The sequence below is a fragment of the Tamandua tetradactyla genome, chromosome 8 (genome assembly GCF_023851605.1).
Source record: "Tamandua tetradactyla isolate mTamTet1 chromosome 8, mTamTet1.pri, whole genome shotgun sequence".
NCBI lineage: Eukaryota > Metazoa > Chordata > Mammalia > Pilosa > Myrmecophagidae > Tamandua > Tamandua tetradactyla.
The window spans coordinates 93,425,553-93,446,780 of NC_135334.1; the positions used below are offsets into that span (position 1 = coordinate 93,425,553).

General features: G+C 39.2%; 1 protein-coding gene across 8 annotated transcripts in view; it reads right to left on the reverse strand.

The window, feature by feature from the left end:
• Nucleotides 1-21,228, reverse strand: part of SERGEF (secretion regulating guanine nucleotide exchange factor) — a 328,021-nt gene that overhangs the window by 127,128 nt on the left and 179,665 nt on the right. The window lies entirely within an intron of this gene.

Consider the following 21,228-nt stretch of genomic DNA (forward strand, 5'->3'; position numbering starts at 1 on the left):
GGACAGCTTTTGAAAACTGAACTAAAAAGACCATCACTTTCATCTGGACTGATAAAAATGAGCAAAGAATTCAGTGGAAACAGACTCATCCGAGGAGAAATGCTTGACTTTTTCTCATCTTCGTACTCTTCCTCCCTCCTTTCACCTTCCAGCTATAAAACCACCTGCAGTTCTCTGAACACGGAATGTTCTCTCATACCTCTGAGTCTTTGCACTTGCTGTTCCTCTGAAGAAATGTCCTCTTCTTGACTGTCTACCTTGAAAACTTCTACTCAGCATTTAAAATATCTGAGACTACTTTCCTGTTGCCCATTGAAGACTCAGGCACTCCTTTTACTGTGTACCTTATATGAATTCCCATTGTAGCAGCTAGCTTGTTTAATATCTTTTCCTGTCTCTTCACTACTCTGTAAATGTCTTAAGAGGAATGACTTTCATTCACTTCTGTATTGCACAGATGGAATTTACAAGGCCTGGGACTCAGTTGACATCTGCTAAATGAAAGGATGAATGAAATAACAAAGTAAATAAAAGAAAAAATACCTAATACATAAAAGACACTTGTTTGTGGTTCTGAATCCAGTTTCCACCCAGTGAGGGACACTTCCTACCTTTCAGTTTCCACATGTTCTGACTGCTACCAAAAGGAAGTGACTGGGAATAAAAAAGCACAAGTGGCTCCCAGGTACTAATTAAGAGTAAGTCTAGACTCTGGAGAAGCAACCTGTGCCCTTTGTCAGGATGCTCACTTGAGCTCCGGGCAAGACGAAGGATTCAGGTATGCATGGAATGTCAATGCTGGGAGGGCCCATGAAGATCATCTAGTCCAATCTTTTCACGCTACAAGGAGAAAACTGAGGCCTGGAGAGAGGAAATAACTTGTCTTGTATCAAAACTAAGGCTAGATCCCCTCTGATTCTCATGCAAATTCCTTTCTTCACATTATAGCTTCTCGCTCTATCCCAGTGAAAAACCACTTGGAAGTAACCATCAAAGGTTCTTAGGATAGGCCCCTGACAGTTAAGCTACCAGATGCCCCCAAAGATAAAACATAGACCAACTCCCTACCCCCTCCCTCTGTTTCCTCTATCTCCTAAAGTGTGAACAGAGGAGGGCTCTGGAGATAAAACCTCTGAGCGGGGACAGGTAGCCAGTTATGTGGACCCTGTAGGGGCCTCTCATCAGTGAATTCTATTCCTCCTTTACAACTCATAATCAAAGATGGACAAATACTCCTGTCAGCTCTGCTCAGACTGGCTAACATTGCAATCAATAAGTAAACAAAAACAAAACCCCCAAAACTATTATAAGTGGGAGAAGAACCACCCAGAAATATTTCCAGAGAAAAGTCAAGTTTAACAAACATGAAAAAAACCTCAAGGTTTTCCAAACATGAATTTTTGGGGAAGGGAACCTAGGATTGTTGAATACCTTCTGTATGCCTGTCTCTGTGCACTGTTAGTTCATTTAACTCTCACTATAAATTTCCAAGGGAAGTATTACTATATCCATTTACAGATGAAGGAAACCAAAATTCAGTTAAGTGCCCATATGTGGTATTCAATATAATCATCGCTGTCACTGTTATTAACTAGCGGCTTGTTGCCTGTCACTGAGTTAGGTAAGGTACACAAACGGTGGAAGCCACCAGAGTGACCATCAACAGATGAATGGATAAACAAAATGTGGTATGTAGATACAGGAATTCCTTGGAGACAGTGCAGGCTTGGTTTTAGACCACTACAATAAAGTAAATATCAAAATAAAGCAAGTCACGTGAATTTTTTGGTTTCCTTGTACATATAAAAGTTATGTTTACACTATACTGTAGTCTATTAAATGTGCAATATCATTATATCTAAAAAACTATGTACATACCTTAATTTTAGAATACTTTGCAGCTTGAAATCATTTGCAACTAGGTAATGAACTTCAAGAATATTATGTTAAGGGAAATAAGCCAGAAACAAAAGGATAAATAATATATGGTCTCACTAATATAAACAACTATAATGAGCAAACTGAGAATTGAATTTGAGTGCATAGGCTATCAGGGGATAGAAAGTGAGCAGTTACTGAGCAATCAATGATTAAGGAGTACAGAACTGTCAAATAAGTCTCCTAGACAGTAAGCTCTTACTGCAGTTGCATTTATTCCTGAATTTTAACTGTTATTTCTAACTTCTGAGACTCTGTGCTCTTTGTATATAACCCAGTAGTTCCCTTATCTGTGTGACACCTGAGACTCAGATTTAGAGTTCTGCAGCTCTGAGAGTCACCATTATTCCACACAGCAACTGTTAAAGAAGCTGAAAAAGAGATCAGATCCCAATTAGAGATATGAATGAAATGGACCTTCTTAGGACCGAGGTAAATCAGAATACAGGTTACATACAGGTAATACAGGTCTGTATTTTTAAACTTCAACTTCTGTGTGAGACCAAAGAAGAGATGTTTATTAGGCACAAATTTTAAATTTTGTTTAAATTAGATAGTAGCATACTATCAAATTTAACCTGTATGGTCAGTTTATTTAAACAACTAAATTACATGGAACCTAGAGTAGGGAATGAGATATTATTATTCTATATAGGTTAATATCATGATACATTACACAGGATGTGGGGCAGAAAAGTATTTGCAAAGTCCCCTTGAGGGACTAGGGGAAAAGGTGGAACTATTAAATTTCCCCACCTGAGGAATTCCTGATATTCTCTCAGGCATTAAGGACTCCCAATTTAATAAGCCAACCCCTTGATCTTGAGCTTGGCCATTATGAAACTTATTTCTGCAATGGCAAAACTGGGCCTGCATGTAATTATGCCAGAGAGCTTCTTTTGTTACTCAGATATGGCCTCTCTCTTTAAGTCAACTCTGCAAATAAACTCACTACCCTCCCCCCTACGTGGAAAATGACTCCCAGGGGTGTAAGTCTCCCTGACAACATGGGACATGAGTTCCAGGGATGAGCCTGGCCCTGGCATCATGGGATTGAAAATGCATTCTTGACAAAAAGGGAGAAAAGAAATGGATAAAATAAAGTTTCAGTGGCTAAGAGATTTCACATAGAGTCAAGAGATCATTCTGGAGATGACTCTTATGCAAACTTTAGTCAGATACTGCAAACTACCATAGTATGCCAAGCCCCAACCAACAGTATTCCTGAAAACCCTAGGGATTGCTCTAGGCTCTATCTAAGTCTCTATAAAGTTTTACCAGTAAGTTTATTTTTTTAAAAAAATGCTTAAATCGGGCAGGCAATGGTGGCTTAGTGGCACTGGGTTTGATTTCCAGTGCCTGCCCATGTAAAAACAAAACAAAACATAAGGCCTCCAGATTTATCCTAGGTCAGATAAACCCTGAAACCCATACATACATACCAGCTTCTCTGGTATACATCAATCAGTTTCATTCCTCTACCCCATAAGGGCAACACCCCTTTCCAGCAGGAAGAAGTTAAAATAGTCATTGCCCAGATATTCCTGAAGATTGAGAGAAAGATCAAATGAGAGGGAGAAGGCATAACTGAGAAATTAAGACTTAACAAAAGACTGTGACTACTAACTCTTTATACAGATATTTCTTTTTCATGTCTAGTATTTTTAAATAGCCAGATTTGAATTGTAATCCAGTCACCCTGATCTTTGATAATAATTGTATAACTATAGTGCAAAAAAAAAAGTCATTTGCCCAAGTTTGTACGGATCTACTTCTGAACGTTTTGTTCTGTTCTACTGATAGATTTATATATCTATCTCTGACAATACTTAGTCTTAGTTAACCTACCTCTATCGTAAGTCTTAAAATTGGGTTGAGTGGAATACTAGTAGTCGATAAGAGGGAGGGGTAAAGAGTATGGAATATTTGGAATTTTCTTTTTATTTCTTTTCCTGGAGTAATGCAAATGTTCTAAAAATGATCATGGTGATGAATGCACAACTATGTGATGATACTATGAGCCACTGATGGATATTTTGGATGGACTGTATGAAGTATGAATCTATCTTAATAACATTTCATAAAAAATACTTTATTGTTAAAAAATGCTAACCATCATATGAACCTTCAGCAAGTCATAATCTTTTTGCTGGTAGGGCGTTTTGCCTCCATGTTGATGGCTGCTGACTGATCAAGGTGGTGACTACTAAAAGCTGGGGTGGCTCTGGCAATTTCTTAAAATAAATACTACAGTGAGTTTTGCCATGTTGATTGACCTCTTCCTTCACGAAAAATTTCTCTGTAGCTTGCAATGTTGATAACACCCAGAGTAGAACTTCTTTCAAAATTGGAGTCAATCCTCTCAAACCCTGCTGCTGCTTTAGCAACTAAGTTTATGTCATATTCTAAATCCTTTGTTGTAATTTCAACATTGTTCACAGCATCTTTATTAGTAGATTCCATCTCAAGAAACCACTTTCTTTGCTCATTCCTAAGAAGCAACACCTGATATATTCAAGTTTTGTCATGAAACTGGAACAATTCAGTCACAACTTCAGGCTCCACTTCCAATTCTAGTTTTCTTCCTTTTTCCACCACCTCTGCAATTATCTCCTCCACCAATGTCCTGAACTCCTTCAAGCCATCCAACTTCTTCCAAACTCCTGTTAATGTTGATATTTTGACCTCGTCCAACAAATCATGAATTTTCTTTTTTTTTTTTTTTTTTTTTTTTTTTTTTTTATGGAATTTTTTTTTTATTAATTAAAAAAAGAATTAACAAAACAATTAGAAATCATTTCAATGTACATGTACAATCAGTAATTCTTAATAACATCACATAGTTGCATATTCATCATTTCTTAGTACATTTGCATCGATTTAGAAAAAGAAATAAAAAGACAACAGAATAAGAATTAAAACAATAATAGAAAGAAAAAAAAAAACAAAAAAAACAAAAACAAAAAACCTATACCTCACATGCAGCTTCATTCAGTGTTTTAACATAATTGCATTACAATTGGGTAGTATTGTGCTGTCCATTTCTGAGTTTTTATATCCAGTCCCGTTGTACAGTCTGTATCCCTTCATCTCCAATTATCCCTTCTCTCTTTTTTTTTTTTAATTAACAGAAAAAAAGAAATTAACCCAACATTTAGAGATCATACCATTCTACACATGCAATCATTAATTCTTAACATCATCACATAGCTGCATGATCATCATTTCTTAGTACATTTGCATTGGTTTAGAAGAACTAGCAACATAACCGAAAAAGATATAGAATGTTAATATAGAGAAAAAAATAAAAGTAATAATAGTAAAATCAAAACAAAACAAAACAAAAACCTATAGCTCAGATGCAGCTTCATTCAGTGTTTTCACATGATTACTTTACAATTAGGTATTATTGTGCTGTCCATTTTTGAGTTTTTGTATCTAGTCCTGTTGCACAGTCTGTATCCCTTCAGCTTCAATTACCCATTGTCTTACCCTGTTTCTAACTCCTGCTGAACTCTGTTACCAATGACATATTTCAAGTTTATTCTCGAATGTCCGTTCACATCAGTGGGACCATACAGTATTTGTCCTTTAGTTTTTGGCTGGATTCACTCAGCATAATATTCTCTAGGTCCATCCATGTTATTACATGGTTCATAAGTTTATCTTGTCTTAAAGCTGCATAATATTCCATCGTATGTATATACCACAGTTTGTTTAGCCACTCTTCTGTTGATGGAGATTTTGGCTGTTTCCATCTCTTTGCAATTGTAAATAATGCTGCTATAAACATTGGTGTGCAAATGTCCGTTTGTGTCTTTGCCCTTAAGTCCTTTGAGTAGATACCTAGCAATGGTATTGCTGGGTCGTATGGCAATTCTATATTCAGCTTTTTGAGGAACCGCCAAACTGCCTTCCACAGTGGTTGCACCCTTTGACATTCCCACCAACAGTGGATAAGTGTGCCTCTTTCTCCGCATCCTCTCCAGCACTTGTCATTTTCTGTTTTGTTGATAATGGCCATTCTGGTGGGTGTGAGATGATATCTCATTGTGGTTTTGATTTGCATTTCTCTAATGGCCAGGGACATTGAGCATCTCTTCATGTGCCTCTTGGCCATCCGTATTTCCTCTTCTGAGAGGTGTCTGTTCAAGTCTTTTTCCCATTTTGTAATTGGGTTGGCTGTCTTTTTGTTGTTGAGATGAACAATCTCTTTATAAATTCTGGATACTAGACCTTTATCTGATATATCATTTCCAAATATTGTCTCCCATTGTGTAGGCTGTCTTTCTACTTTCTTGATGAAGTTCTTTGATGCACAAAAGTGTTTAATTGGGAGGAGCTCCCATTTATTTATTTCCTTCTTCAGTGCTCTTGCTTTAGGTTTAAGGTCCATAAAACCGCCTCCAGTTGTAAGATCCATAAGATATCTCCCTACATTTTCCTCTAACTGTTTTATGGTCTTAGACCTAATGTTTAGATCTTTGATCCATTTTGAGTTAACTTTTGTATAGGGTGTGAGAGATGGGTCTTCTTTCATTCTTTTGCATATGGATATCCAGTTCTCTAGGCACCATTTATTGAAGAGACTGTTCTGTCCCAGGTGAGTTGGCTTGACTGCCTTATCAAAGATCAAATGTCCATAGATGAGAGGGTCTATATCTGAGCACTCTATTCGATTCCATTGGTCGATATATCTATCTTTATGCCAATACCATGCTGTTTTGACCACTGTGGCTTCATAATATGCCTTAAAGTCAGGCAGCGCGAGACCTCCAGCTTCGTTTTTTTTCCTCAAGATGTTTTTAGCAATTCGGGGCACCCTGCCCTTCCAGATAAATTTGCTTATTGGTTTTTCTATTTCTGAAAAATAAGTTGTTGGGATTTTGATTGGTATTGCATTGAATCTGTAAATCAATTTAGGTAGGATTGACATCTTAACTATATTTAGTCTTCCAATCCATGAACACGGTATGCCCTTCCATCTATTTAGGTCTTCTGTGATTTCTTTTAGCAGTTTTTTGTAGTTTTCTTTATATAGGTTTTTTGTCTCTTTAGTTAAATTTATTCCTAGGTATTTTATTCTTTTAGTTGCAATTGTGAATGGGATTCGTTTCTTGATTTCCCCCTCAGCTTGTTCCTTACTAGTGTATAGAAATGCTACAGATTTTTGAATGTTGATCTTGTAACCTGCTACTTTGCTGTACTCATTTATTAGCTCTAGTAGTTTTGTTGTGGATTTTTCCGGGTTTTCGATGTATAGTATCATATCGTCTGCAAACAGTGATAGTTTTACTTCTTCCTTTCCAATTTTGATGCCTTGTATTTCTTTTTCTTGTCTAATTGCTCTGGCTAGAACCTCCAACACAATGTTGAATAATAGTGGTGATAGTGGACATCCTTGTCTTGTTCCTGATCTTAGGGGGAAAGTTTTCAATTTTTCCCCATTGAGGATGATATTAGCTGTGGGTTTTTCATATATTCCTTCTATCATTTTAAGGAAGTTCCCTTGTATTCCTATCTTTTGAAGTGTTTTCAACAGGAAAGGATGTTGAATCTTGTCGAATGCCTTCTCTGCATCAATTGAGATGATCATGTGATTTTTCTGCTTTGATTTGTTGATATGGTGTATTACATTAATTGATTTTCTTATGTTGAACCATCCTTGCATACCTGGGATGAATCCTACTTGGTCATGATGTATAATTCTTTTAATGTGTTGTTGGATACGATTTGCTAGAATTTTATTGAGGATTTTTGCATCTGTATTCATTAGAGAGATTGGTCTGTAGTTTTCTTTTTTTGTAATATCTTTGCCTGGTTTTGGTATGAGGGTGATGTTGGCTTCATAGAATGAATTAGGTAGTTTTCCCTCCACTTCGATTTTTTTGAAGAGTTTGAAGAGAATTGGTACTAATTCTTTCTGGAACGTTTGGTAGAATTCACATGTGAAGCCATCTGGTCCTGGACTTTTCTTTTTAGGAAGCTTTTGAATAACTAATTCAATTTCTTTACTTGTGATTGGTTTGTTGAGGTCATCTATGTCTTCTTGAGTCAAAGTTGGTTGTTCATGTCTTTCCAGGAACCCGTCCATTTCCTCTAAATTGTTGTATTTATTAGCGTAAAGTTGTTCATAGTATCCTGTTATTACCTCCTTTATTTCTGTGAGGTCAGTAGTTATGTCTCCTCTTCCATTTCTGATCTTATTTATTTGCATCCTCTCTCTTCTTCTTTTTGTCAATCTTGCTAAGGGCCCATCAATCTTATTGATTTTCTCATAGAACCAACTTCTGGTCTTATTGATTTTCTCTACTGTTTTCATGTTTTCAATTTCATTTATTTGTGCTCTAATCTTTGTTATTTCTTTCCTTTTGCTTGCTTTGGGGTTAGCTTGCTGTTCTTTCTCCAGTTCTTCCAAATGGATAGTTAATTCCTGAATTTTTGCCTTTTCTTCTTTTCTGATATAGGCATTTAGAGCAATAAATTTCCCTCTTAGCACTGCCTTTGCTGCGTCCCATAAGTTTTGATATGTTGTGTTTTCATTTTCATTCGCCTCGAGGTATTTGCTAATTTCTCTTGCAATTTCTTCTTTGACCCAGTCGTTGTTTAGGAGTGTGTTGTTGAGCCTCCACGTATTTGTGAATTTTCTGGCACTCTGCCTATTATTGATTTCCAACATCATTCCTTTATGGTCCGAGAAAGTGTTGTGTAAAATTTCAATCTTTTTAAATTTGTTAAGACTTGCTTTGTGACCCAGCATATGGTCTATCTTTGAGAATGATCCATGAGCACTTGAGAAAAAGGTGTATCCTGCTGTTGTGGGATGTAATGTCCTATAAATGTCTATTAAGTCTAGTTCATTTATAGTAATATTCAGATTCTCTATTTCTTTGTTGATCCTCTGTCTAGATGTTCTGTCCCTTGATGAGAGTGGTGAGTTGAAGTCTCCAACTATTATGGTATATGAGTCTATTTCCCTTTTCAGTGTTTGCAGTATATTCCTCACGTATTTTGGGGCATTCTGATTCGGTGCGTAAATATTTATGATTGTTATGTCTTCTTGTTTAATTGTTCCTTTTATTAGTATATAGTGTCCTTCTTTGTCTCTTTTAACTGTTTTACATTTGAAGTCTAATTTGTTGGATATTAGTATAGCCACTCCTGCTCTTTTCTGGTTGTTATTTGCATGAAATATCTTTTCCCAACCTTTCACTTTCAACCTATGTTTATCTTTGGGTCTAAGATGTGTTTCCTGTAGACAGCATATCGAAGGATCCTGTTTTTTAATCCATTCTGCCAATCTATGTCTTTTGATTGGGGAATTCAGTCCATTGACATTTAGTGTTATTACTGTTTGGATAATATTTTCCTCTACCATTTTGCCTTTTGTATTATATATATCATATCTGATTTTCCTTCTTTCTACACTCTTTTCCATATCTCTCTCTTCTGTCTTTTTGTATCTGACTCTAGTGCTCCCTTTAGTATTTCTTGCAGAGCTGGTCTCTTGGTCACAAATTCTTTCAGTGACTTTTTGTCTGAGAATGTTTTAATTTCTCCCTCATTTTTGAAGGATAATTTTGCTGGATATAGGAGTCTTGGTTGGCAGTTTTTCTCTTTTAGTATTTTAAATATATCATCCCACTGTCTTCTAGCTTCCATGGTTTCTGCTGAGAAATCTACACAAAGTCTTATTGGGTTTCCCTTGTATGTAATGGATTGTTTTTCTCTTGCTGCTTTCAAGATCTTCTGTTTCTCTTTGACCTCTGACATTCTAACTAGTAAGTGTCTTGGAGAACGCCTATTTGGGTCTAATCTCTTTGGGGTGCGCTGCACTTCTTGGATCTGTAATTTTAGGTCTTTCATAAGAGTTGGGAAATTTTCAGTGAAAATTTCTTCCATTAGTTTTTCTCCTCCTTTTCCCTTCTCTTCTCCTTCTGGGACACCCACAACACGTATATTTGTGCGGTTCATATTGTCCTTGAGTTCCCTGATACCCTGTTCAAATTTTTCCATTCTTTTCCCGATAGTTTTTGTTTCTTTTTGGGATTCAGATGTTCCATCCTCCAAATCACTAATTCTATCTTCTGTCTCTTTAAATCTATCATTGTAGCTATCCATTATTTTTTCTATGTTTGCTACTTTATCCTTCACTTCCATAAGTTCTGCGATTTGTTTTTTCAGTTTTTCTATTTCTTCTTTATGTTCAGCCCATGTCCTCTTCATGTCCTCCCTCAATTTATCGATTTCATTTTTGAAGAGGTTTTCCATTTCTGTTCGTATATTCAGGATTAGTTGTCTCAGCTCTTGTGTCTCATTTGAGCTATTGGTTTGTTCCTTTGACTGGGCCATATTCTCAATCTTTTGAGCGTGGACAGTTATCTTCTGCTGCTGGCGTCTGGGCATTTATTCAGATTTCTCTTGGTGTTGGACCCAGCAAGGTTGTAATATTTTTCTGTGAAATCTCTGGGTTCTGTTTTTCTTATCCTGCCCAGTAGGTGGCGCTCGTGGCACCCGTTTGTCTGCGGGTCCCACCAGTAAAAGGTGCTGTGGGACCTTAAACTTTGGAAAACTCTCGCCGTCCTGGGGATTCGCTAGCCGAAACGGCTTGAGCCGGCCCAGGGTCCGAACGCAGGGAGGGTTGCTGGTCGCCGCAGCCAGGGAAAGAGCCCGTCCGAATTTCCTAGTCGGCCCTGGGCAACAAGCGTGGCGGGAGGGCGCCAGCGGCAGCGGCCCGCCCGAGAGAGTGCACGTTCCCCGGGAGTCACGGGTTTGGAAGGGGCCTCCCCGACCCGTCACCGTTCTCCGCGGCCTGGGGGTTTCCAATCCAATTCTCTCAGTTGGTCCAGGGGCTGCGCGTGGTGTGGGCGCCAGCCGTCTTTGTTTCAGGGGACAGCCTCTCCAATTCTCCCAGCCGGCCCGGGAAGGGGGAAGGGAGTAACTCCGGCCGCTTGCCACCCCGCCCGGTAAGGCCCGCGTGCCTCGGCGATCTCACCCGAGCTGCTTCTCTCAGCCAGCCAGCCGTTCCAGGATGGGGTACGCTGTCTTTTTTATCTCTGTTGTGGCTTTGGGCGCTTTCTGTATAATTTCTACTCCCCTAGTAGGTGTCCTGGAGAAGAAACTAAGATCCGCGCGTCTTACTAAGCCGCCATCTTCCAGGAAGTCTCATGAATTTTCTTAATGGCATCTAGAATGGTGAATCCTTTCCAGAAGGTTTTCAATTTACTTTGCCCACATCCATCAGAGAAATCACTATGTACGGCAGCTATAGCCTTATGAAATGTATTTCTTAAATAATTAGACTTCAAAGTTGAAATGTCCCCTGGATCGTGATCCATGGGTTTCAGACAGGATGTTGTGTTAGCAGGCATGAAAACAACATTCATTTCATACATCTCCAACAGAGCTCTCGGATGGCCAGGTGCACTGTCAATAAGTAGTAAAATTTTGAAAGGAATCTTTTTTTTTTTTTGTCTGAACAGTAGGTCCCACAAGTGGGCTTAAAATGTTCAGGAAACCATGATGTAAACAGATGTGCCATCATCTAGGCTTTGTTGTTCCATTTACAGAGCACAGGCAGAGTAAGATTTACCATAACTTTTAAGGACCCTCAGATATTTAGAATGGTAAATAAGCATTTGCTACAACTTGAGTCACCAGCTACCTTAGCTCCTAACAAGAGAGAAAAAAACTATCTGTTGAAGCTTTGAAGCCAGGCATTGACTTCTCCTCGCAAGCTATGAAAGCTCTTAGAAGTTCTTAGAGTTCTTTTTCCAATAGAAGGCTATTTCATCTATGGTGAAAATTTCTGTTGTTTATCAATTATCTTAACTAGATCTTCTGTGTGGTAGCTAGAGTCAGTTGTCAACTTGGCCAGGTGAAAGCACTTAGTTCTGTTGCTGTGGACATGAGCCAATGGTAGGTGAATCTCATCTGTTGCTAATTACATCCGCAGTCGGCTAGGAGGCGTGTCTGCTGCAATGAGTGCCGTTTAACTTAATTGGCTTGTGCTTAAATGAGAACACAATGTAGCACAGTCTAGCAGCTTGGCATTCCTCATCTCAGCACTTGCAGCTCAGCCCGGGCCCTTGGAGGTGGAGAAAGAAATCACCCCGGGGAAAGTTGTTGGAACCCAGGGGCCTGGAGAGAAGACCAGCAGAGACCATCCTGTGCCTTCCACGTAAGAAAAGAGCCTCAGTGGAAAGTTAGCTGCCTTTCCTCTGAAGAACCAACAAAATAAATCCCCTTTTATTAAAAGCCAATCCGTCTCTGGTGTGTTGCATTCCGGCAGCTAGCAAACTAGAACAGAAGCCAGGCATTGACTTCTCCTCGCAAGCTATGAAAGCTCTTAGAAGTTCTTAGAGTTCTTTTTCCAATAGAAGGCTATTTCATCTATGGTGAAAATTTCTGTTGTTTATCAATTATCTTAACTAGATCTTCTGATAACTCGCTGCACTTTTATGTTATGGAGACACTTCTTTCCTTGAACTCTGTGAACCAAACTGCTAGCCTCAAACTTTTCTTCCTCAGCTTCCTTAGCTCTCAGCCTTCAAAGAATTGAAGCAAGTTAGGGCCTTGCTCTGGATTAGGCTTTAGCTTAAGGAAATGTCATGGCTGGTTTCATCTATCCAGACAACTAAAACTTTCTCTATATCAACAACAAGGCTGCTTGTTTTCTGATCATTTGTTTGTTCATGGAACGGCATTTTGAATTTCCTTCAAGAACTTTTCTTTTGCATTCACAACTTGGTTAACTGCCACAAGTGGCCTAGAATTTGTCATCTCTTGGCTTTCAACATGCCTTCCTCATTAAACATAATCATTTCTAGCTTTTGATTTTAAGTGAGAGACCTGTGACTCTTCCTTTTACTTGAGCAGTTTGAAGCCATTGCAGGGTTATTAATTGACCTAATTTCAACATTGTTGTATCTCAGGGAATAGGGAGGCCCAAGAAAAGGGAGAGAGATGGGAGGAATGACTAGTCAGTATAGCAATAAGAACACAAACAACATTTATTGATTAAATTTGCCATCTTATATGGGCACAGTTAGTGGTTCCCCAAAACAATTACAATAGTATATCAAAGATCGCTGATCACAGATCACCATATAATAATATTAATGATAAAAAATTTTGAAATATTGTGAGAATTACCAAAATGTGACAGAGACACAAAGGAAAAATGGCATTGATATATTTACTTGATACAGGGTTGCCACAAACCTTCAATTCATAAAAAAAGCAGTATCTGCAAAGCACAATAAAGCAAAGCATAATAAAACAAGGTAGTCTGCATATAGAATCGAATATTATTTAGCCATAAAGATCAATGAAGGATGCACTGTGGGAAGATGGTAGAGCAGAAATCAGTCCCTCCACCAAAACAATTATTGAACTGTCAGGAATTGTCTGAATCAACTACTTTGAAATTCCAGAGTCTAGTCAAACACTGAGCAGCATGCAAGGAGGAGTGAGAAGAGGCTGGTAAATTGTGATAAATGCTGGTGAGTTTCACCTTTCCTGCAGAGTTACCATCCCTCTTCCCTCAACCTATGGCGGACAGCAGTGGGGACTGGAGCTTGGGCTCCTGGAACACTTGTTGGTGTCAGGATGGAACATAAAGACCTAGTCCTCCAAACTCTGGTGGTTGTAGTCTGATCAAAGATCTCTACCTTTGATCAGCTACTTTAGATCACTGGGGGCTTGCTCAACCCACTTGGGCAAAAGGCAGCAAAGGAATCTTAAAGATAATAACTTTCCTTAAAACTCTGAAAAAAAAGTTAAAGTCTTCATTAATGGGGCATTAATGGACTGCCAAGGAAACGTAGCTTCAAAAGCCACAGAAGCAGCCCCTGGTATCCTTGCTGGCGCCTCCCCTACTCTCTCTACAACGCAGGGTGGAACCAGTGTATACTCCCATTGTGGATTCCTGGCACTATTCAAGAGGGAGTAAAGTGGTCCATGCCTGAATATGGGGTATGTATACAGTGCCAATCTCTTTAAGAGACTGACCCCAGAATGTGTCTTTGGCTTGCTCTCCCAGAGTTTGTCCTGAGGGCAGACAGAGGAAACAGTAAGCTAAAGTGGTCTGAGGTAAAGGACTACCTGCATTAAGGTACTTAAGAATTAACACTGGGGATGGGGAGGAGGCCTATTTCAAAGGTAACAGAGTGAGCCTTCACTCCAACTCCTGTACATTAGGAAACAGGGAATTCCCAAGGCCTCAAGCAAGCACAACCCTACCTTCAGCTCCCCATTGGCTCAGATGAAACAGAAAGGACCTTGTACTTCCCATTTGCTTAGGGCTGATCTTCTTGATAGGAGGGATAAACTCCTTAAAAGACCACAAGCTACCGGAGAGCAAATTTTGAAGACAGTGAAGGTACTTTCTGGTTGGTTGGTTGGTTGGTTTCGATTGGCTCCTAGCAGTCAAGAAAATCTCTGTAATATTTTGTGATATTACAGAGATACAAATAAGGATAAGGAATAAGCAACTCAGAGAACAAGTCTGAATTAACACTTTAAAATGTTAAAATGTACGGTGTGCAAGAAAAAAATTACAAGGCAAACAAAGAATTAGTAAATGATGGCCCATCCAAAGGAACAAGATAAAAATCCAGAAACTATCAATAAAAAGAACCAGACTTTGAATTTGCCAGGCACCTCAAAAAAAAAAAGATCCTCAATATGGTTAAGAATACAAAGGAAAACATGGAGAAAGAACTAAAGGATAAGAGGAAAATAATGAATGGATAATATGGGAACCTCTCTAGAGAAACACTAGAGTTGAAGAACACAATAACTGAAATGAAAAATGCCACACAGTTTCAACACCAGATTAGAGATGGCAGAAGAATCAATGAGCTTAAAAAAGACAACTGAAATGATCCCGGCAGAAAAATAGAAAGGAAAAAACAAAACAAATAATAGAGCCTAAGAAACCAGTGGGACACAATCAAGCATCACAATACACTCATTATGGAAGTCCTACAAGACGAAAGAAAGAGAATATTAAAAGGAATAATGGCAAAAAAAAAAAAAAATCCCAAACTTCACAAAAGATGTGAACATGACCATTCAAGAAGCCAAAGGAACATCAAACAGTATAAACTCAAAGAGAACTACTCCCAGACACATAGTATTCAAATTGTCCAATGCCAAGAACAAATAGAGTTCTGAAAGCTGCAAGAGTTATATAACAGGAAACCAACTTAGATTAAATTTGGATTTCTATCAAGACCACGGAGGCAAAAAGGCAGTGGCAAGAAACATTTAAAGTGCTGAAAGGAAATAACTGCCAACCAAGAATGTTGTATTCCACAAGATTAACTTCCAAAAATGAGGGAGGGATTAAGACATTCCAGGATGAATAAAAGCTGTGTATCATTAGACCTGTCCTACAAGCAATGCAAAAGGGAGTCAGTCAGACTTAAAGGAAAAGACACTAGATGATGGATCAAAGAGTATAAAGAAATTAAGATCTCAGGTAAACTTAACAATATGGATAATGATAAATGTACTACTGTATCATACTTTTTGTTATGTAACTCCATATCTTAATTCTTACAAGTGCTAAAATGCAAATGCATGAAAAATAATGATCAATCAATGGTTTTGAACATACAATGTATAAAAATATGATTTGTAACAACTACAGAAAAAGGCGGGGGGGCGGGGGAAGAGGGGAGAGGGAAAGGCGAGCCGAGTCGGAGGAGGTGAGGGAAGAGGAAAGGAGGTGAGTGAGTCTGGTCGGAGCTGAGCCCGAGCCACACAAACCAGGAGCAAGGAGGGCACTTGGGCGCCCAGGCTTCAGGAGCCAGCAAATTCAGCGGACCCGGAGCAGCAACTTCAGCAGCCTACCAGGCCAAGGCCAAATAAGCCGCCCCTCGCCCTCAAGCCGCTCTCCGTGCAGCTCTTCGTGAGATGCCGCGGGCACAGCGCGGCCCCCACGCGCCTCCGGGAGCCCGGCCGTGGGGAGCATGAGCCTGGAAGGGCCGCGGCCTCCCCCCGGCACTGCCCACGCTGCACAGGTTTCGGCGGCCCTGTCGGCCGCGGCGGGCGGGATCGGAGCCAGCGGGTAGGCGCAAGGGCGGTGGGCCCCGCGGAGAACGCTGCGACCCCGAGCGGAGCAGGTGAGGACCCCCGCGGCGCGCATGTGCTGCTCTCCTTCCCGCCGGGCGCAGACGGCCGCCACATGCTGGGAACACCCAGCCGGTGGAGGCGCCAAGTAGAAGTCCCGGAGCTAGAAGGCGGCGCGGGCGGCCGGAGTCTGAGTGGTCGGCAGCAGGTGAAGCGGGCAATTGGGGCAAATCCGGCAGCTGGGAGAGACAGGGACCGCAGCCTCCAGTGACCGCTTACCAACAGTTACCCTTCTTAAGAAGTTGCAGTGTGGAATGACGTTGGCGTTCAGAGCTGGAGAACTCTGGCGCTGGGTCTCCGATGTCACACAGGCGCCCAGGGTTCCCGGGAACTATTAGGTTATACGGGGAGCCGGGCATTTCAGAATTTGGAAATAACAGTTGGAGCTTGGGGGTAGATGTAACTGCTGTGAGGGTTTATAATCCAGGCCCTAATTTTTTTTTTTTTAATTTAATGAAGCTACTTTCAGAAATGAAACAAAAAGGTGTGGGGCGGGAGGGATAGAGGAATTGTGTATGTGTGCTGTTTAAAGATAAGTTGGTGTCAAGTCAAATATGATTGTCATAGATAGAGGATGTTACATTTTAACCCTTTGTAAACACACAAAAAAACATGAAAAATATATTCAAAAAGAAATGAGAAGGGATTGAAAAAGGCACAATACAAAAAATCAAATAAGGAAGTGGGCATTAACAGAAGAATTGTGTGTCAAAAATAGTATAAGACAGAAAGATAAAATAGAGAAATCACAAAACAAAGTACTGCATTATCATAGTTAATTTAAATGTACTTGGATGAAAAGTTTCCAATTAAAAGGCAGAGATTGGCAGAATGGATTAAAAAAAAAAGCATGGCCCATTTCTATGCTGTTTACCGGAGACTCACCTTAAACTCAAAGGCATAAATAGGTTGAAAGTGAAATAGTGGGAAAAAATAGATACCATGCAAATAGTAACCAAAAGAGAGCTGGGGTAATCATACTAATATCAGATAAAAATAGATTTTAAGCAAAAAAAAAGAAACTCTTATGAGGGTCAAAGAGCATCATTACATACTGAAAAAGGGATCAATTCAATAAGAAGAGATAAGATTATAAATATATATACACCTGACAGCAGAGACCCAAAATATATGAAGCAAATGTTCACAGATTTGAAGGATGAAATAGACAATTCTATATTAAGAGTAGGACATTTCAATACACCACTTTCCATACTGGATAGAACATCCAGACAGAAGATCAATAATGTAATACAAGACTTGAATGATACCCTAAAGCAGCTAGACCTAACAGAACATATAAAACAGCTCACCCAACCACAGGAGGATACACATTCTTCTTAAGTGCAAATGGATCATCCTCCAGGCTACACCATTTGTTAGGTCACAAAACAAGACTCAATAAACTTAAAAATATGGAAATGAAACAATGTATCTTCAACCACAATGGAATGAAACCAGAAATTAATAACAGAGGGAGGACTGTTATATCCACAAGTGTACTGGCTTGAAATGATGTATGTCCCCTAGAAAAGCCATGTTTTAATCTAAATCCCATTTCGTAAAGGCAGAATAATCCCTATTCAATACCATATGTTTGAAACTGTAATCAGATCATCTCCCTGGGAATGTGATTTGATCAGGAGTGGTTGTTGAGCTGGATTGGGTGACAACATGTCTCCACCCATTTGGGTGGGTCTTGATAAGTTTCTGGAGTCCTATAAAAGAGGAAACATTTTGGAGAGTGGGGAGATTCAGAGAGAGCAGAGACTGCTGTGGCGCTATGAAGCGGAGAGTCCATGAGCCAGAGCTTTGGAGATGGGGGGGGAGGGTGCCTTCCGGGGAGCTACATGAGTGGGAAGGCCGGGAAACAGGGCTAGCGGATGGCGCCGTGCTCGCCGTGTACCCTTCTGGCTGGGAGAGAAGCCATGACTGTGTTCACCATGTGCCTTCTCACTTGAGAGAGAGACCCTGAACTTCATAGGCCTTCTTGAACCAAGGTATCTTTCTCTGATTGGACATTCCTATAGACTTGTTTTAATGGGGACATTTTCTCAGCCTTAGTACTGTAAACTAACAACTTATTAAATTCCCCTTTTTAAAAGTCATTCTGTTTCTGGTATATTGCATTACGGCAGCTAGCAAACTAGAACAACAAGTATGTGGAAATTAAACAATGTACTCTTAAACAACTAATAGATCAAAGAAGAAATCAGGGAAATCAGAATATCTTGAGATGAATGAAAATGAAAACACAGCATCCCGAAATTTATGAGATGCAGCAAAGGCAGTGCTGAAAGAGGAATTCATAGCTCTAAGTGCTAACATTAAAAAAGAAGAAATATCTCAAATAATATCTCAAATCTAACCTCAAGGGCGGGCCACGGTGGCTTAGCAGGCAAGAACGCTTGCCTGCCATGCCAGAGGACCCGGGTTCGATTCACGGAGCCTGCCCATGTTAAAAAAAAAAAAGACAATCTAACCTCAACACTGGAGGCTCTAGAAAAAGAACAAACTAAACAAGTGAGCAGAAGGAAGGAAATAAAGATTAAAGCCAGAAAATGAAATAGAAAATGATACAATCAACAAAACCAAAAGTTGGTTATTTGAAATGATCAATAAAACAATAAATCTTTAGCTAGACTGGACAAAGTAAAAAAAGAAGACACAAATAACTAATAGAAATGAAAAGGGGGACATTATTATCAACACCACAGACATAAAAAGGACTATAAGAGGATAGTAAAAACAACAGCAAACAAATTTAAAAACCTAGATGAAAGGGATTAATTCCTAGAAACACACAAACTACCTACACACTGATTCAAGAATAAATACAGGATCTCAACAAACCAATAACTAATAAAGAAATTAAATCAATGATCAAAAATCTCTCCACAAAGAAAAGCCCAGGACCACGGATTTCACAGGTGAATTTTGCCAAACATTCCAAGAAGAATTAACATTGATCCACCTCAAAATCTTACAAAAACTGAAGAGGAGAGAACATGTCCTAACTCATTCTTTGAGGCCAACATCGCCTTCACACCAAAGCCACATAAAGATACTACAAAGAGGGTGAGCAATGGTGGCGCAGTGGCAAAGTAATCACCCGCCATGCGGGAGACCTGGGTTCAGTTCCCGCTGCCTGCCCAGGTTTTTTTTTTTTTTAAAAAAAAGATACCACAAGGAAAGAAAACTATAGACCAATATCCCTTATGAATATACACACAAAAATCTTCAATAAAATACTAGCATTTTTTATTGCTAGTTTATTTCATATGCTGAAATCCAACAGCATATCAAAATAATTACACACAATGATAAAGTGGGATTTATCCCAGGTATGCAAGGAGGTTCAACACAAGAAAATCAATTAATGTAATATACAACATTAACAGGACAAGGGAAGGAAAAAAACCAAAACATGGTCATCTCAATTGATGCCAAAAAGACATCTGACAAATTCCAGCACCAATTCATGATAAAAAAAAAAAAAACACTTAGAAAACTGGGAATAGAGGGAAATTTCTTCAACATGATAAAGGGAATCTATGAAAAGCCCAAAGCTAATATCATATTCAATGGTGAAAGACTAAAAGCTTTCCCTCCTAAGATCAGGAACAAGACAAAAATGCCCACTGTCATCACTGTTATTCAACACTGATTTTATCATGACAGTAAAAAGACAACTTATTTAGTCAGAGAAAATATTCGGAAACCACATATCTGATAAGGGTTTGATATTCAGAATATGTAAAGAAATCCTACAACTCAACAATAAGACAACTCAATTTAAAAATGGGCACAAGGATGACCCCTAGGGATGAGCCTGGCCCTAGCACCATGGGATCAACAATGCTATCCTAACCAAAAGGGGGAAAAGAAGTGTAACAAATAAGGTGTCAGTGGCTGAAAGAGTTTAAATAGAGTCGAGAGGCTATTTGACTCTCGTCAAATAGTGACTGGAGGTCACTCTAATGCATGCTTCAGTTAGACATTGCTACCTATGATAATTTGCCAAACCCCAACCAAAATCATTCCTGCCCAAGCTAAAGAATACTTAGGGTATTGTATAAGATTCTACAAAGGTTCCCTGCACTTTCTCCAAAACCTACAACCTCCAGATGGGTCCCTGGACCAGATAAGTCCTGAAATGCAGAGGTCCAGCCCTTCCAAAACAGGAACTAGTTCCACCCCCCTATCCCATATTATTGACAGCCCCTTCCAACATGAAAAAGTTAGAATAGGCATATCCCAAATACCCCTAAAGAGTGGGAGAAAGATCAAAGGTGATGGTGGAGTTATACAGAGAAGGTAGGGTTTAACAAATGAGTATCAGTGCTGAATTGTTATAGTGATATTTCTTCCAACATGAAAAAGTTAGAATGGGCATAGCCCAAATACCACTAAAGAATGGGAGAAAGATCGAAGGTGATGGTGGAGTTATATAGAGAAGGCAGGGTTTAACAAATGAGTGTGATTGATGAATCATTAAATTGATAACTGTTTTAGTCTCCAGTACCTTACAGAAGCTAGAAATAAAAACCTAAAATTGTGGACTTGTAACCCATACCAAACTCTGAAATCTGTTCTATAACTAATTGTTGCCATGTACTTTGAAATTTATTGCCTTTATGTATATATGTTATTTAAAGAGAGGGGGGAGTGGGTGGTGCGATGGTGGCTCAGTGATAGAATTCTCGCCTGCCATGCTGGAGACATGGGTTCGATTCCCGGTGCCTGCCCATGCAAAAAAAATTGCATAAAGAGAAGGGGGAGTAAAACAGAGAAGATAAGGCTCAACTAATGAGTATGACTGCTGAGTCATTATATTGATATTTCTTTTGGTCTCCAGTGTTTTGGAGCAGGAGAAGAAAAAATGAAAAATCATGGAACTGTAACCCATACCAAACTTTAAAATCTGTTCTAGAACTACTTGTTAAAATGTACTTGGAAATGTATTGCTTTTTTTGGTATATATGTTATATTTCACAGTTTTTAAAAAGTTTATAAAAATGGCCAAAAGAATAGGAATTTCTTCAAAGATATGCAAATGGCCAATAAGCACATGAAAAGATACCCAATATCATTAACCATTAGGGAAATGCAAATCAAAACCACAATAAGGTACCATTTCACATCCTCTAG